This window comes from Cynocephalus volans, chromosome 2, assembly GCF_027409185.1.
Source record: "Cynocephalus volans isolate mCynVol1 chromosome 2, mCynVol1.pri, whole genome shotgun sequence".
Lineage (NCBI taxonomy): Eukaryota > Metazoa > Chordata > Mammalia > Dermoptera > Cynocephalidae > Cynocephalus > Cynocephalus volans.
In genome coordinates this window covers 15,562,392-15,577,877 of record NC_084461.1, presented here as the reverse complement: position 1 = coordinate 15,577,877, position 15,486 = coordinate 15,562,392, and the positions used below count along the sequence as shown (strand labels likewise).

Below are 15,486 nucleotides of genomic sequence, written 5' to 3'. Positions count from 1 at the left end.
CTCTGCCACCCTGGGAGCTCCATGAGGCAGGGAACATGTCCCCTGGGTCCCCAGGACCTAGCACTGTGCCTGGCACTAAATAGGTGCTCAGGAAAAATACCTGCTGACTGAATGAGTGATCCGGCTTCCATAAAAGAGACCATTATTTACAGATGAAGGAAAATGGTGACAGACATTTCCTTTCAGAAGTTTGGCAGGGATGTATTACTCATGTAACAATCAATCTCTGGTACAGAGTATAATTCTCAGGGGCTTCTACTACTCTTAGCAAATTAATAAGGTAGAGGTTATGAGTCTCCTGTGAAAAGTGGCTTGTGATAACTCAGAAAAGGAACATGGAAGCTGGCCGGAGTTGAAGTGTGAGTGTTGCCATGAACACAGAAATACCCGGGCTACCCCTTCTGATTCCTTTGCACATTATCATGTGATTGCCTTGGCCTTGATAACGTCGGCTGAAATAAGCCTGGTGACCACGCCTCTCCACCTGGCTCTATATGTCCTCACTTCCCAGCGAGGCTGGACAAGTGTGGAGCCCTCTGCGCTTGAGGCTGATAAGCGTGGGGAACAGCCCTTCTGGCCTGTTCACACCGCTCCAGCAGGGGCACCTCGAGTCTCAGTCCTGAGAGCATGTGTAGACAGGGCGGTTCTCACACACAGTCCAAGTCTGAGCTCCTCTGAACATACTCTGATGCCAGGCTTGTTTGCTGTGCAATGTTCACTCTTGTAACTCGGTGAGTACATGGAAAGTGTCATTTTTTTGGCCGCCCAGACCTTTTGAAGGACTTTCATATGAAGGGGCGTTTTCTGACTTATGAGTCCATCCATGCCTTTCCAGAGGAGAAGCCGAGCTCACTTTCCCAGCCCCCACTGGAGCTCAGATATCAGCATGTGAGCCCAGGCTCCTCGCCGGACACATTTATGCCAGAAGTTGAGTTAGATGCTGGTCATGAAAGAAGCACCCTTAAAGGAGTTCATTCTGGCAGGGCTGGCAGTTGATACATCTGTTTTCCAAAGTAATGGTGAAGGTTCTAGAAGGCCCAGTTTCTGTGAGCTGCACCAGGCGCTTCCAGTGGTATTTCTGTGGAGCAATTCTATGGTGTGATTTGGGTGGTTTGTGACCTGGTCCTCTGGCCTTCTGGAGACTCCCTGGGCTCCCTGTTAGTGAATTTTTTTTTTCTGCTTAAACCAGTCAGGGTCACTTCGTCTTATTCGTCGCCAGGAACCTTGGCTGATACTGTGGGTCATTCAAGTTCTGGATCCCATAGGGGTGTGAGTTATCACCACAGTCTCCTTGGGGCTCCCTGCGGGACCTCTGCTGGTGACCGGAGACCGTTCTCCTTGATTCCTGAGCATCGGTTGAGAAAGGCTAAGGCCCGGGGGCCTCTAGGTTGGTCTGCCTTTGCGCACACTTCCTCCCCACTTGAAATTTGGCATTTCTCCTGGGAAATGGAGAGGGATGGGAGTAGTAGTTAGACTCGGGTTACGCAGTTAAGAGAATCTTACATCACGTAAGACTTTTGGGCTACAACTTATCAAACACTAAAGTGTAGTTTCAGTCCTTTGCAAATTCCCTTCAACTGTAAAGTCTAGAATCCAGGACGAGCATCTTTCTAAAAGGGTTTTCTTCAAGTCTTTCCAAAGTGCCACATGCAGTGAATTCAGACAGCCTATTGTATACATTTGCTTTTGCATGTGCGTTGGGATTTGCAATTTATTTTGTGGGATGAAGTAATTCTTCTAACTTATCTGTCTTCAAAGTGGTGATTGTAATTGTTTTAAACTTCACCGTTCTTTTACATGAGCTGTGTTATATGAGTTCTAATAGTTTATAAAACAGAGATATTAATTCACAGTGAAGGAACGTGCTTTCCCAAGACTGACTTACACTGTGATCACTCAGATTATAAATTCATGAGGAGAATTCACGCAGTTATTACTTGTGCAAGTAATTTGCCAAAGTCTCTTCAGAAATATGCAGATAATAGAGGCACACTTTGTAAAAATAAAAAATGGCATCTAAGTAATTGCTTTAGTCTTTCCCTTTATTGTCTGTGTGGAGACTTAACATGCAGTAACAAAAAGGGCAAAACAAACAAATACCTTTTGAACACTATCAAGTAAATTAAGTGAGACCTCTGATATTCTAGAAAAGTGTGCATTATACCGACCCCCAAAGACTTGGGTGACAAACAAACTATTAAAATGTGATGTCATTGTGTCTCCACTGGATATCAGGAAGTATTGTTTAATCTCCGCATGTGCCTTCCTGTGTCTATCATTTCAGGAAGATGTCCAAGGCCACTAGGGGTCTAAGAACCTTCACAGGGCAGGCCCAGCCCCACGTGGACGCATTCCTGGATGCTGTCCCCACCAGTGATGGTGTAAAGGAACCTTGCAGTTGGAGGGAGGGTACGTGGAAGCCTTCTGAATTAGTTTGCTCACTGCATGTGTTGTAAGAGTGAAGCCAGGCTCAGTGATGGCCACAGCCTCATTGTTACAGGGGAAAGTCCTGTTTCATGCTTGGCGAGTGGGACTCGCTGCTCCCTGTCAGCTCTGTCTAGCCGCTCCCTTTCTCAAGTCCTCAGGCATGTCATGTGCTGTCTTGCTTCTCCCTGGAACTCCCCCCTCCCACACCCAACGCTTCCTTTAGCATCACTGAGGCATCCCTTCCCTGAGAGGCCTTCTCTGCCGGCCCCAGACCCCAAGGCCATCTCCTGTGCTCAGTTTGTAGTTGCCATCACTCTGTACTTGTCCTGTCATAATAGCCTTTATCACGTTGCTTTGTAATTGATGGTTGATTTCTCTGTGTCCCCACCACACTTAAACTTGGTGATGACAGGGACCATTTCTAATCTTTGCCCTCCCAGTGCCTGGCCCACAGGTGGCAACAATAAACAGTTGTTAAGTGAATCAGTCATTTCACCAAACTATGTCATTAATAAGTATCTCTGATGAGTCTGGAACTGTGCTGTGAGCAATGGGTGATTGAAAAGAAAAACATAGCCCTGGTGCAGCCATTGACCAGGTCTGTGACCTTGGCAAGATACTTTGCCTTGCTCATCCTCAGTCTCCTCATCTGTGAAATGGGGTAAGAACATCTTCCTCAACACTATAAGGCTTGTATGAAACAATTTACATAAAGATCCTGGTACATAGTAAGTACACCATAGCTGCTGTTATTATTATCTGTCATCAAGGGGTGAACTGGCCAGCGGCACTGAGGTACCAAAGAGTGAAAGAACAGGAAAATCTAAGAAATAGCCTTTTTTTTCTCTCTCCTTCCTTTCTTCCTCTCTCTCTCTCTCTCTCTCTCTCTCTCTCTCTCTCTCTCTCCCTCTCCTCCTTCCCTTTCCTCTCCTCCTCTCTCCTCCTCTTTCCTTTCTTTCTCTCCCTACCTCCCTTTCTTCTCTTTTCCTTTCAATCATTTCTTATGTTGAAAGTCAGAGAAAGAAGAAATCATTGTGATTGGAGGAAGCAACAAAGAAAATATGAGATTGAATCTCTTTATCTCTTGGATATTTTTTAAATATATGCAGGCAGACACTTAAGTAAGAATCAAATTGCCAAGCACTGTTCTCATTGTTTTGCATGTGATTATATTCTCACCCAATCTGTGTACTTAATCCAATTCAATCATATGCTTAATACACTTTACGTACATTGAACTATATATTAAATCTTTACAGCAGCTTTATAAAGTACTGTTATTATCACTATTTTATTGATGAGCAAATAGACACAGAGAAGTTAAGTAACTTGCCCAAGATCACACAGCCAGCAGGTGGTAGCGCCAGCATCAGAACTCAGGCAGGCTGGCTACTGAGGTCACCTGGCAGAAATGCCCCTGGGAGCACATGCACTGTGTCCTGCACAGTGAGAGGACTGGACACCAGAGGCACTGCCCTTTAGTGGTTTACTGTTCAGGCAGAGTTAGGATCACATTGAGAAGTAAATACGATTTGGAAACAGTGGAGAGGACTACAGCCAGGTGGGTTCCCTGGAAGCGGAGTATGACATGGAGATGAGCGTGCAGGGTGAACAAGAATGAGAGTGGAGAGAACGGAAGTGGAGGTGCGCTGTGGCCCTGGCCTCCTGGGGCAGGGAGAACCCTATCAAATGATGTGGGAGTAAAGGGCGCAGCTCTCTGGACTCAGCCCATGCTGCATCAGGCTTTGCCTAGACTTGAATGGCTGCTGATTGAAACAGAGAGGCTGAAAATTGGCCTGATGACCCTGCAGGGTAAACCCGAATGGGAGAGCCTGAGCATAGTACTTCTGCACCAAAAGGGCTCCTGGGGTTGAATTTCACTCTCTCCTCCATTCTGCATCTGGTTGGACTGACAAAGCAGGCAGGAGTGCAATTGAGGATGTGAAAAAATTAGCCAAACTAGCAGATATAGCTAAAAACTTAACATCCAAATGTTTGATTTACATTAAAGTGAAGCTTGCTGTTGAACTCTAATGCAAAATAACCCTAGTGTGTCTTCTGTGGGATGTTGGTTATATTAAATCAGATATTGATGCATGAAAACAGTGTTTCAGATTTGTTAAATTACCACATTAACAGCAAGTGCTGCTGGTTTGATTTGCACCTGATATGATAAGAAGCTAATTATATGACGGGGACCCACGTGACAGGACAATTTCAGTCCTAGCAACACAATATTTATCTGGACAGCAAACAGTCAAGCTGCTAATTCCAGATGCAATCTTTTCCAGAGACTCAGCCAATGCAGTACAAAACAACTTTCCCCGTTCCTCACACAGACACCCTCCACTTCCAGAAAACACAATTATATGTTTTTTTCTTGTCAGCTACTGACTTAGAAATGATTTACTGATGATCTTTCTTATAAGTATTTTTACATTAAATAGTCTCAAAAATGTAGGATCAATGACAAGACACCAGATCACAGAATCCCAGACTTTGTTTTCATTTGTAGATTTTTAAGAACTTGTAGATTTTAATCTGATTATAAAAGTAACACATAGGTGGGAAATTTTTGAAAATACTTAATAAGAATTATAGATAATCATTAATTAATAGTTAATAATTAACATTGTTAATTAATTAACAGTTCCTTTCAGGTTTTTTTTTTAAAAATCAGTTTCATAAATAGGCAGCATATTCTTTTATAACTGTCATGCGGGATGTACATGTGTATTTATGTATAGTCTGTGGCCGCTTTCATGTTACGACAATAGAGTGGAGTAGTTGTGACAGAGACCATGCAGCCTGCAAAGTTGAGAATATTTGCTATCTGGCCCTTTATAGAAAGTTTTCCAGTCCCTATTTTAATATGTCAAGCATATCATACCATCAGATGTTCTTCAAAAATGTGCCCTAAAGGACTGCATGGGGTTCAGGTGAGTGGACACATTTGTTTAATGTCACATTTGACTTTGCCTTGTCCCTGATTGCATGCATTCTATCTGCTGGCAAACCCTCTTGGCTCCGTTTGCAGAGTGTGTTCCAGATCCCGCTACTCTTACCTCAGACCTGGGCCAGATCCCCCACACTGGTCCCTGCTAACTTCTCTTGACCCTGAGGCTGGTCCTCACACCATACAGAGCTCACTGTTTTGATGACTTCCTGTTCCACACAGATGCAGTATATGCCTGTCCTTGAATGTGAGGTGATCGCCCCTTTAAATTGCCGAGTCCAGGAAAAGCTTCTGGCCACCTTGAATATATAAGCCTCCAGCTATATAAATTTAAAGAGCGATGTTTTCTACTCATACTGATTGCAATCTCTGTAAAATCACTGTCTGCTAATTTAATTTTGTTAATATATGTAAAAGCATATCTTATTTACATAATATATTAGCTTTAAAATGCTGGTTTTCCTGTTCTCTCTTTATGCCAGTTTTATTGCAATGAGGGCCACTTTTTGAGTCTAACACGTTTTCCAGAACAAATCGTCTTCACTACTGAGTTGTGATAGAGCACTTTAAAAAATTAGGGTCACTGGAAGTTGTACCAAGTTACAAACAACCATTTTGATCAATCTTTATCATGTGACCTCTTACTATATTACTTTTTGAAGAAATTTTTGAAAGGCTTATTTATAATGACACTTAGCCTTTTCTTTTTTTTTTATTTTTTATTTTTTATTTTTATTTTTATTTTTATTTTTTTTTTAAATTTTATTTTGTCGATATACATTGTAGCTGATTATTGCTCCCCATCACCAAAACCTCCCTCCCTTCTCCCTCCCCCGCTCCCCCCCAACAATGTCCTTTCTGTTTGCTTGTCGTATCAACTTCAAATAATTGTGGTTGTTATATCTTCTGCCCCCCCCCCCGGTTTGTGTGTGTGTGTGTGTGTGTGAATTTATATGTTAATTTTTAGCTCCCTCCAATAAGTGAGAACATGTGGTATTTCTCTTTCTGTGCCTGACTTGTTTCACTTAATATAATTCTCTCAAGGTCCATCCATGTTGTTGCAAATGGCAGTATTTCATTTGTTTTTATAGCTGAGTAGTATTCCATTGTGTAGATGTACCACATTTTCCGTATCCACTCATCTGATGATGGGCATTTGGGCTGGTTCCAACTCTTGGCTATTGTAAAGAGTGCTGCGATGAACATTGGGGAACAGGTATACCTTCGACTTGATGATTTCCATTCCTCTGGGTATATTCCCAGCAGTGGGATCACTGGGTCGTATGGTAGATCTATTTGCAATTGTTTAAGGAACCTCCATACCATTTTCCATAGAGGCTGCACCATTTTGCAGTCCCACCAACAATGTATGAGAGTTCCTTTTTCTCCGCAGCCTCGCCAGCATTTATCGTTCATAGTCTTTTGGATTTTAGCCATCCTAACTGGGGTTAGATGGTATCTCAATGTGGTTTTGATTTGCATTTCCCGGATGCTGAGTGATGTTGAGCATTTTTTCATATGTCTGTTGGCCATTTGGATATCTTCCTTAGAGAAATGCCTACTTAGCTCTTTTGCCCATTTTTTAATTGGGTTGCTTGTTTTCTTCTTGTAAAGTTGTTTGAGTTCCTTATATATTCTGGATATTAATCCTTTGTCAGATGTATATTTTGCAAATATTTTCTCCCACTCTGTTGGTTGTCTTTTAACTCTTTTAATTGTTTCTTTTGCTGTGCAGAAGCTTTTTAGTTTGATATAATCCCATTTGTTTATTTTTCCTTTGGTTGCCCGTGCTTTTGGGGTCGTATTCATGAAGTCTGTGCCCAGTCCTATTTCCTGAAGTGTTTCTCCTATGTTTTCTTTAAGAAGTTTTATTGTCTCAGGGTGTATATTTAAATCCTTAATCCATTTTGAGTTGATTTTAGTATACGGTGAGAGGTATGGATCTAGTTTCATTCTCCTGCATATCGATATCCAGTTATCCCAGCACCACTTGCTGAAGAGGCAGTCCCTTCCCCAGTGAATAGGCTTGGTGCCTTTGTCAAAGATCAGATGGCAGTAAGTGTGTGGGTTGATTTCTGGATTCTCTATTCTATTCCATTGGTCAGTGTGTCTGTTTTTATGCCAGTACCATACTGTTTTGGTTATTATAGCTTTGTAGTATAGCTTAAAGTCAGGTAGTGTTATGCCTCCAGCTTTATTTTTTTTGCTCAGCATTGCTTTGGCTATTCGTGGTCTTTTATTGTTCCATATAAATGTCTGAATAGTTTTTTCCATTTCTGAGAAAAATGTCTTTGGAATTTTGATGGGGATTGCGTTGAATTTGTATATCACTTTGGGTAGTATGGACATTTTCACTATGTTGATTCTTCCAATCCAAGAGCATGGAATATCTTTCCATCTTCTTGTATCCTCTCTAATTTCTCTCAGCAGTGGTTTGTAGTTCTCATTATAGAGATTTTTCACCTCCTTGGTTAACTCAATTCCTAAGTATTTTATTTTTTTGGTGGCTATTGTAAATGGGCAGGCTTTCTTGATTTCTCCTTCTGCATGTTCACTATTGGAGAAAAGAAATGCTACTGATTTTTGTGTGTTGATTTTGTATCCTGCTACTGTGCTGAAATCATTTATCAATTCCAACAGTTTTTTTGTAGAGGTTTTAGGCTGTTCGATATATAGGATCATGTCATCTGCAAACAGGGACAGTTTGACTTCATCTTTTCCAATCTGGATGCCCTTTATTTCCTTCTCTTCTCTGATTGCTCTGGCTAGTACTTCCAACACTATGTTGAATAGGAGTGGTGAGAGTGGGCATCCTTGTCTAGTTCCTGTTCTTAAAGGAAAAGCTTTCAGCTTTTCCCCATTCAGGATGATATTGGCAGTGAGTTTGGCATATATGGCTTTAATTATGTTGAGATACTTTCCCTCTATACCTAACTTATAGAGGGTCTTTGTCATGAATGAGTGCTGAACTTTATCAAATGCTTTTTCAGCATCTATAGAGATGATCATATGGTCCTTGTGTTTGAGTTTATTAATATGGTGTATCACATTTATTGATTTGCGTATGTTGAACTAACCTTGCATCCCTGGGATGAATCCTACTTGATCGTGATGAATAATTTTTCGTATGTGTTGCTGTATTCTGTTTGCTAGTATTTTAGTGAGGATTTTTGCATCTATATTCATCAAGGATATCGGCCTGTAGTTTTCTTTTTTGGTTATATCTTTACCTGGTTTTGGTATCAGGATGATGTTTGCTTCATAGAATGAGTTTGGGAGATTTGCGTCCGTTTCAATCTTTTGGAATAGTTTGTAAAGAATCGGTGTCAATTCCTCTTTGAATGTTTGGTAAAATTCTGCTGTGAATCCATCTGGTCCTGGGCTTTTCTTTGTTGGGAGCCTTCTGATAACAGCTTCAATCTCCTTTATTGTTATTGGTCTGTTCAAATGACACTTAGCCTTTTCAACTGTAAGGTCACACCCCCACAGCTAATTATGAAATCTGTAAAAAGTTTCTTTTTCTCTCTTTTTAATCATTATTATTATTATTATTGTCACCAGTTTTGTCAGGCAACCTCTATGACATCTAAAGGCTTGCAAACTAGCACTGATGTCATTTCAGCCATTCTCCTTTCCCCAGTACGTTTTTATTTTAAATAAATTGAACGTATAGCCCTGGTATATGACGGATTTGGTAAGATCACAAACATATGGCCACGTCCTCTTTTTGAGGGAAAATTTCAGGTAAGACAAAACAAAGCAGAAAAATGTTGCCTTATATTCAGACGCATAAGGTAAAATCTCAATCCCTTGCAGCCCTGCAGAACCCCACGCAGTCTGACCGGTCGGCCTGAAGGAGCAGCCTGATTTGGTGGTTTGGAGCTCGGCCCTGGACGCAGGGGGCCTGGGTTTGGATATCAGCTCCCCTGTTCACCAGCTCTGAGACCTTGGGCAACTTTTATAAGTGCTTTGTCCGCATCTGTAAGGTTCCCCAGGAAGCCAATTCTGAGTTGGAGACTAACAAAATTAAGAGGGAGTGCTCTTGGCAATGCCCCGGGGAGGGGAGGAAAAGGAAGCAGGAGTGGACGGAGGGGAAGCCGAGCTGCGGTGCAGTCCCAGCAGAGACCCCGTCCCAGCAGAGACCCCGTCCCAGCAGAGACCCCGTCCCAGCAGAGACCCCGTCCCAGCAGAGACCCCGTCCCAGCAGAGACCCCGTCCCAGCAGAGACCCTGTCCCAGCAGAGACCCCGTCCCAGCAGAGACCCCGTCCCAGCAGAGACCCCAGCCAACACCGGAGGGGGCTCTGGAGCTGGACAGCCCTGCAGACTTGTCCCAGGTTGAGAGGAGGAAGCCAGGCTTTTGTACTCCTGTGCTGATGAGTCGCTGGCTGGGCCTAGAAGGAAGCATGACACTTGGAGGGGCAGTTTTCCTTAGCCAAGATAGTACCTACAGAGGGCCGGCTGCTGTGAGGCGTCCCCTGCAGCAGTCCCCCAAACTGGGAGTGTGTCCTTCATTTCCATGGTGGGACCTGGCGGTATGTCACAGAATCCACCACGAGGATAGTAATTTTCCTTTTCCCTCAGGGTTGATGGTGATGATTAAATGGATAAATACATGTAGAAACATTAGAACAGTGTCTACTGCACAGTAACTGACATGTGTTTGTTAAACAAATTGCAATCGAAATCTTGGACCTGACTCATTTCCTCTCACTGTCATCTTGACTATCTTACTACCAGGTTCCAGACCCTATTTCTGAAATATGCCAATTTCACTCCTAACTGAGGCCTTTTTAGTTATTCTTGGGACATCTTTTCTTGGGTCCATATCTTCCCATGTCCACATCTCAGACTGATTGCAATCTCTGTAAAATTACTGTCTGCTATTTTAGTTTTGTTAATATATGTAAAAGCATATCTTATTTACATAATATATTAGCTTTAAAATGCTGCTTTTCCTATTCTCCCTTTATGCCAGTTTTATTGAAACGAGGGCCACTTGTTGAATCTAACACATTTTCCAGAACAAATTGTCTTCATGCATGAGGGACTCCTTGAGAATGGGGTCTCAGCCTCCTTCCTGCCTTAGCCCCTTCTTAAAGTAAGGCCTCTGACACTTTCCAGAGCTAGTCCTGTGATTTGTTAGGTCACGTGGGATCTGCACAGAATATGTCCCCAGTAAGTATGGGGTGATTGAATAAATGAGGCTTGAAATTTTCTTGTTGCTTAACATCAGTGTCTGTAGGTCAAGATTGATGGATTTTTCTTGGAAACAAAAAATATTTTTCTACAAAATCTCCTTGATCCATTTGATACTCACAGCGATAGCCCTTCCTGAACATGGGGAGATTTCCCTAGTATGATTGTTAAATTTATGTGTCAACTTGGCCAGGCTATGGTGCCCAGTTGTTTGGTCAAACACCAGTCTAGATGTGAAGGTATTTTTCAGATATGATTGACATTGTTAAACCTGTAGACTTAGAGTAAAGCATATTACCCTCCGTAATGTGGGTGGGCCTCATCCAATCAGGTGAAGGCCTTAAGAGCAGTGAAGACTGAGGTCCTTTGAAAAGGAAGGAATTCTTCCTCTAGACTGCCTTCAGACTCAAGACTGCAATGCCTGCTGGGATTTCCAGCCTGCTAGTCTACCCTGCAGAATTCAGACTTGCCCACAAACACATGAGCCAATTCCTTAAAATAAATGTCTGTATACACATCCTGTTGGTTCTATTCCCTGAAGAACCCTGCCTAATACACCTAGGAACCCAGTGTTTGCTGCCTCTATCCCCCAGTTTTGCCAAAGTTGCTGCTGTGTCCATCTGGGGGCCTGTGGATGTGACTTCCACACAGGACCGAGGAAGGCACCATCTCATCTCTTCATTTGTCAGCCAACAGCCAACTTGTCCAAGAGGAGCCTCACTTTTGACTTTAGGGTTTGTAATTCTATGTTATTGTGAAGAACCTAGGGACAGTTGTTTCTTCTTGTTGATAGAGACTCCTTGTCTATGTCCTCACATGAGGCCAGTTGTGCTTTTATGGGGGAACAAGGTGATCCGATCTTCCTGGGGGACTTATGTAAACATGATGTCCTCACTTGCACATCCATCTGCAGATGGTGTGGAGACACATGTTGTTTCCTGGCCTCTCTTATAGGTCTGACACAGTGTGTCCCTTTCTCTTCACTTATATTTAGGACTGAGGTGATGTTTAAATTTTAACTGCTTATGATGGGTGCAGAAGCTGGATCAGGAGAGTGTTAAAGGGGTCACTGCCCTTCTACAGTTTTTAACACAACTTGTGATTTCATTGCCTCATTGAAAAATAATGTCATTGAAAAATCAAGTTTGATAGAAAAATTTACATTGGTCATAAATAAGTAGATTGAAATCAGCTCCTGGCAGTGTGAATCTACCATGAAAATTTATGATGAACTGTGTGTATGACGTTGCCATGGTTTGATGCTAAAAGTAGGTGCACGCAAAGAAGCCAAGTTTCATTTCTATTTTTGAACCATGGACTTCCTCTAATACTCAAAATAGAAAAGACACATGAAAGGTAAGGACTAATGGCATGCATGGAAAGGAAATCTGGACTTGGTTTAAGTCTTGGAGATTTTAGCAAAGTGAGGGGAAAAGATGGCAGGTCATCATTCATGGCTTTCCTGGAAACACATTGGAAACAGTTCACACAGCTCACTTTTGCGACACACTCACGCTGTCAAAAAGGAGCATGTGGGTCACCCTGTGTGTCGCTCATGGAAATGGACACACGTGGAGCACAGACTTTCGTGGCCCTGCTGTGTCAGTGCACCTCAGACCGCTGGGTTCAGTGCTGGTGTTGCCTCTTGGCGGGGGCTGGCACTGGTGGGAAGGAAGACAGATAGCCTTAGAGGGACTGGGAGCTCTGTGGACAGCACTGGGCTTAGCTAGAGGGTGTGGGGAAAGTCAAGGGGAGCAATGCTAAGAAGGCACAGAGGGACACTGAGACAGAGAGGTGGCCCCTCCAGATCACTTAAGGAGTTCGAGGAGGAGTTGCCAGAGAGAGGAGGCAAAAACAAGTTTCTGGCTAGAACAATTTGAGCAACAAAATGAATCATGTAGCACTGGATTATAACCCAAAGTGTAGGGTAAATACACGGTCCTTACTGATACAAATGAATGACTGAATAAATAAGTAAATGGGGGATGAGAGAGAAACAAATCTTCCTTGGAGAAGAATTCCAAGTACTGTATACAAGTCCTCCCCCATTTGTTTGTCCCTTGTGCCACACTCCTGCCCTCTTTGTGTGCTATTGGGTTTAGTGACCTCCTTTCAAAGAAGGGTATGGACAGGGAAAAGTACTAACTTCACAGTGGGCAAGCTTGGCAGACACGGCTTTGTCCAAGTGCTCAAGTTAACCTCCCCAGCGGTACGTATGTCTATGTCGTGTAGGCACCAGTAATCCCCTGGTGAGAAGGGGTGGGAAAGGCGTTTTGCATCACAGTCATGAGAAAAACATCAGACAAATGCAGACTGAAGGAGCCACGACATCCTCCTCAAAACCGCCCAGGTCTTGAAAACCAAGGAAAGACCGAGCAAGTCTCTTAGACCACAGGGTCTTAGTAGTTACCATGACTGAAAGTGCTCTGGTGCCCTGGAGGGTGTCCTGGCAGGGAAAAGACATTAGTGAAAAAAACTAGCGAAATACAAATGAAGTCTGAAGTTTAGCTCATAGCAGTGTACCCGTGTTGGGTTTTAGTGTTGACAGATGTACCACGGTTATGTAAGATGTTGACATGGGGAAAAACGGGTGAGGGGTATTCGGGAACTCTCTGTTGTATCTTTGCAACTCTTATGAAAATCCAAAATTATTGCAAAATAAAAAGTTTATTAAAATAAAACAAGTTTGTGTATGGTTATAAAAGAGGGGTGCTGGATGCTGGAGGAAACCTCTCATACGGAATTATTATGTAGGTAGGAAATCAGGGATTAATACCATCAGAAGTCTCACTGGACTCAGTTTCTCTTCTGAGGCTCTTCAAGATTCAAGTTTGGGGTTTGTTTTACTCTGTTGTTAAAGCTCATTACTTTTCCTAGTCATTGAAAGGGTTCTGCTTATACCCCAAGAAATGAGCTGCCTATGGAACCCGTTCAAGTTGCTGCCTCATTTGGAGCCCTGAAGTGGCTGAAGCAGATTAACTGTGTGTCCAAGAGGTACGGTTTATCATCAGGCAGTGATTGAGCAATGAGGAAATGACAGCCCGTGAGGTTATTGGAGAAATCTGCCCTTCCCAAGAAGCAGTTACGAGGCCTCTTAAGATAAGGCCCTCTGTGTTCCCACTTACCAAGATCAGCATGGTGCCCAGCTTTTCTGATAGCAAATGCTTCTCAAGAGGCTGATTCTTGTTCGAAAATGCCTAGAGGCTGAAGGATATTGGCTCAGGAGCACATTTCCCCAAACCCTTTTGCCTGGAGGAGAAGTCCTTTCAGTGTCTCAGGAGATCTCTCATCCATATCCAAGGCTGGCTCAGCAGGTGGAGATCGTCCAGCCAAGGCCACAGCGTTGCCAGATGGCACATGGCAGAGAGGAACTAGGAGGAGGCCTTATGGTCGTCCAAACCATGTCCTTCAAAGGAATATGGAAAGAATGATTAACTCTCATAGGGCTGTTGAGCTGAAAAGTCTACATTTCTGTTTGGCTTCTCCACAAAATACTGGGTAAATGTATAGACAAAAAGCATCTAATCAGTTGCTAGTCAAGGAATGAAAGATTTTTAGCAGACACATACGTGAAATGTCATAGGAAGATCATCATGTAACCAAAGTTTTACCTAACCCATAGTTAAACAGAGGTTCTGTATAATTGCCCCTGTGTTGCCTTGTGCTTTTATGCTCAAGAGATAAGTTTGTTTTGAGCTGTGGGCCACCATCATTGAGTCACTCCTGTCTTTACCATCTACAAAGACTTCTGTCTCTATGATTTGCGGACTTAGAAAATTTCCATTTCCTTATGTTTGCTAAAAGCAGTGAGTCCTGCCAGAGTTCTTTTGCTGCTATGGCTCTTTGTTCTAAATTTCTTGGAACCAAAGACTCCCTGTGAAGGAACTTCACCCCTGAAATACACATACAGCCTTAGAAGAGGGCTTGAAATAAGAAAGCAAGCAGGAAGATTAGTCAGGAACTGTGTGTTCTGTGGAGGGCAGCTCGAACCAGCTGGTTGCATCGACCCCCAGGGAATTTGTTTCTGCAGGTGTCTAAACTTCTGCAGGAGTTTTACAGAAGTTTGTTTGTGGGGTGGGGGAAGGATGGGAAGGAGAGGTAGAGAAAGAAGTTGGCTTGATAACAGAGGCATATCAACTATGTTTTAAGGAAAGAAGGAAAGAGGGATGAGGGAGGACCAAAACCAGGCCCAGGTGACCATCAGGCCTTCTGAGAGTCACAAATGGGAGTTTGTAGAGACCACATTTAGTGCAATGAAATGGGTCTCGGTAAACACAGGACACACAGAAACCAAGCCAGTGACATCAGGTGCTGTGATGGCTGAGGTCTGAGCACCTGCCCTGTTGTTGTGCAGTCCTTCCCTACCCCTTCCTTAAGCTGTTACCAGGCCACCTTCTCTTCCTCTCCGTGTGTGTCTCCCGAGGCTACTTCTGTTCTCTCAATTCCGCGCCACTTCCTGCCTTCTTCTCCACCCACCACGACCCCACCCTTCCTGGAGTGAACCCACCCCACAAGGGGCACATGGGTTATTGTGACTTTACACTTCACATCCTGACTTCAAATGGTCACTAACTCCTAAATATCACAATTTAAAAATTAGCGACATAGAATGAACTTTTATTAGGAAACCTATTTGATCAGAAAGTCAGGACATACCATATACCGCCATAGAGATCAGCATGACAAAATACAGCTGCAACAGGACACAGCGCTGGAGGCTGGCCAGGCTTTCGTGGCTCTCTCTTTTAGCCTCTCTGCCGCTCCCTTTCCCTTCTTGCCATTTTCTGACCCTTCTGTCACATTTCTATCCTTCCCCACATCCTCCTCCTTTATCGTCCTCTGTAAGTCACTGGCCTCCACTCCTGGCCTTTTCACCTGCACCAAACTGGCTTGCTTCTCCAGCATC

The 15,486-nt window shown here is 43.3% G+C and overlaps 1 protein-coding gene across 3 annotated transcripts in view; it reads left to right on the top strand.

The window, feature by feature from the left end:
- RETREG1 (reticulophagy regulator 1) overlaps positions 1-15,486 on the top strand; it is a 136,520-nt gene that overhangs the window by 74,319 nt on the left and 46,715 nt on the right. The window lies entirely within an intron of this gene.